The sequence below is a fragment of the Oryctolagus cuniculus genome, chromosome 12 (genome assembly GCF_051225735.1).
Source record: "Oryctolagus cuniculus isolate XC-2025 breed Fujian yellow rabbit chromosome 12, ASM5122573v1, whole genome shotgun sequence".
NCBI classification, from domain to species: Eukaryota; Metazoa; Chordata; class Mammalia; order Lagomorpha; family Leporidae; genus Oryctolagus; species Oryctolagus cuniculus.
Window position 1 is genome coordinate 87,930,273 of NC_142878.1, and position 2,815 is coordinate 87,933,087.

A 2,815-nucleotide genomic window follows, 5' to 3' on the forward strand; every position below is an offset into this window, starting at 1 on the left:
GATGTTGAGTATGCTGCTGTCCCTCCCACCTCGCTCGGCTCAGAGCCCGGCCCTATGAGGCCCAGAATCAAGGAGAATCCCTTGGCTGCATGGGACCCCAGCGCTCCGCTTCCACAGAGCAGTCAATAACTCCGCCCCTCCGCACAGTGTCCCTTCGCTGTCCCTGCAGGTGCTAAGGCAGCCAGCAACCTGACCACCACCCCAGAGCCTGAAGTCCTACAGTTTTGTAAAAGTCAGATCCAGTGCCAAAGTGTCTGGGGAGGGGTGTCTCAAGATGTTCTCGAAGATTCCTGGGCTGCCCTGTCTCTCCTCCCACCTGTCCTGCAGGTAGAGGCAGGGCAGAATCCTGTCCGTGACCATAGAGCCACTGAAGAGATAGGGTGTGCCTAAGTTGAAGTCAACCCAATTCCATTTCCTGTTCAGGGTCTGGGAGATAAGAAAGGACACTCCAGCGACCATTCGGGGAGCAGTAACCCTCATCGCCGGGAAGTCACGGAGAACAGGGAGGTGCCAGGGAGACGCTCCCCTCCTCCTCTCCTCCCCCTCCCCCTCAGCACAGGCTCCGGCCCACAGCAGCAGGCAGATGCTGAGAGCAAGAAAGGGTGGCTCAGTCCCTGTGACCCTGCTCTTGGGGGACAAGAGCCCAGAGCTCGGCCCTGGGTGTCAGCGCAGGGCCTCGGGAGGGGGGGACCCCCTGTCCTGTGTGCCGCACAGAGCTCCCTGCAGACATGGACTGTTTGGTTCTTGGCTACGCTGTGGGTTGGCTGGGTCCTGTAGGTCCAACAACCCTACCTCCTGAGTACAAAGGCCAGAGACTGCCTATGGCTGGGCTGAAGCCAGAAAAATCACCAATGGGCCCCTGTCCCTTCATCCAGAAGCGGGACCCAGGATCCCAGGGACAGACAGGGTCATATTCAGACCAAGAGGCCCCAAGTGGAAAGATGGGAAGGGGAGGCGGCTGCGGTCAGCAGACCCGGGCTGTGGTCCCGGCTTCTGGAGCCACAGGGTGAAGCGTGCATGCTTGCAGCATCCTGCGTGTGGGGTTCTGGCACGGCCACGTCGGGTGGTGGAAGGGGCACCGGCCTGGGAATCAGGAGACACAGCAGCGCGAAGGCTGGGGTCTTTACGACAGTAGCACCGGCCACTTAGCTACCCTGTGCCTCAACTTCCTCACCTGCAAAATGGGACGAGGAGTGGACGCAACACTCAATGCAGACATTCTGATTCTGGTTTTCTAGGGTCTTCTACAGAGCCCTTCAGGGCCTCCCAGAAGGGATCCCAACGAGCCCCTCTCTGTGCCTGTGGGTGAGTGGGGCCTGCTCCATGGGGGATATGGAGGCAGGGTAGGCAGCTCTGCCCCCCTCTTCCTGATAGAGATGCAAGGAAGCTTCCCCATGGTTCGCCTTTCCCTTCCAGGGTCCCCTTCTGGACTCTGCCTGGCCCTGCTGCTCAAGGACAAGTGCATCTGACAGCAGGGCCCTCTCCTCAACACCAACAGGAACTCAGCAATGAGCAGGTATGTGCAGGATTGGGGTGGGGGGTGCGCCCAGGCAGGAGGCACGGGCCGACCCGAGACCTCTGGGCTCCTACCCTGCACGGGTGCCAGGAAGCTTCGTGTCAGGCCAGCAGCCTGCAGCCTGGGACCCCGTTCTCCTGTGAAGGCCTCCCAGACGCTCACGTCCCTGGGAGATGCTGGCCGGGCAGCGGTGCCCGGAGCTGCCCAGTCAGGGTGACGGGCACCGCCTCTGCTGCAGGAACAGCCGCCTGGGGCCAGCACAGGGCAGCGGGGGCCTCCCCAGGACATCCACCAGGCGCAAGCCTCCCGGTCTGCAAAGCGGGCTCGTAACAGCAGTTGCCCCTGCTGCGCGGTGCGAGATTCCAGTGCTGCTGCCCCAGGAACTCCGTTATTCCAGCGCCTAGGTCACCTTCAGGAGGGAAAGGGCTTTCTGGCAGCAACCAGAGACCAAGATGAGGCTGCTGAGGGCAGGACAGGGCACCTGGGGACCCTGCTCAAGTTCAGTGCAAACAGAAGCATCCGCCCAGGTCTTTCTGCAAAGCCCCCACCCTGCACGGAGCGGTTGCAGGGCCTCCCCTGGTTCCCCCCGCCCGCCAGGCCTGGGCCCTGCTTGTCGGAGCGTGAAGGAGGCCCCCAGGGAAGCCAGCTCTCTGCCCCTCGCAGAACGGCCCAGGCGCCCTGGCTAAATAATTCACCACCTCAGGCCGCCCCACACTTCCTGCTGCGGGGAAGTAGGTCAGGCAGCAGCTGGACCAGGTGGCGCGGGGCTGGGGCAGCCCCCTCCAGCTCCTGCAGCTGGGAGGGCTGTAGGTGTCTGGACCCTCGACCTGCCCCCTGGCCCAGCCCCACCAGCTCCCCTGACCTTCACCCCAGTTCTCCCCTCCTCCAGGAATCAGAGTTCAGTCCCCAGTCTAGGGGGCGGATCAACTTAACCCCTTCCAGGAAGGAGACTCCTTCCCTCTAGCTCAGCCTCCCAAGGTGCACCTGCGCAGGGTGGGGGGCACCCCTACACAGGGGAGCCCAGACCTCACTCCATTTCTCCCAGAGAAGACCAAGCAGATAACCACACCCGAGGAAGCGAGGGTCGCCTTTGGGCACTTATCCTGGGTGCAGGGAACCTGACCCAGCCCTGAGCTAGGACCCAGCCTCAGGCCCTTGGGCGAGGCTCTAAGGGTCCCAAGGTTGTCCCACCCACCCTGACAAGTCAGCAGGCCCCCAGCAAGTCCAAGGTCTCTGGCCAGGCCCTTGGCATGGCAGCCTGCACTCCCCGCAAGGAGGAAGCAAAGGTCAGAGAGCAGC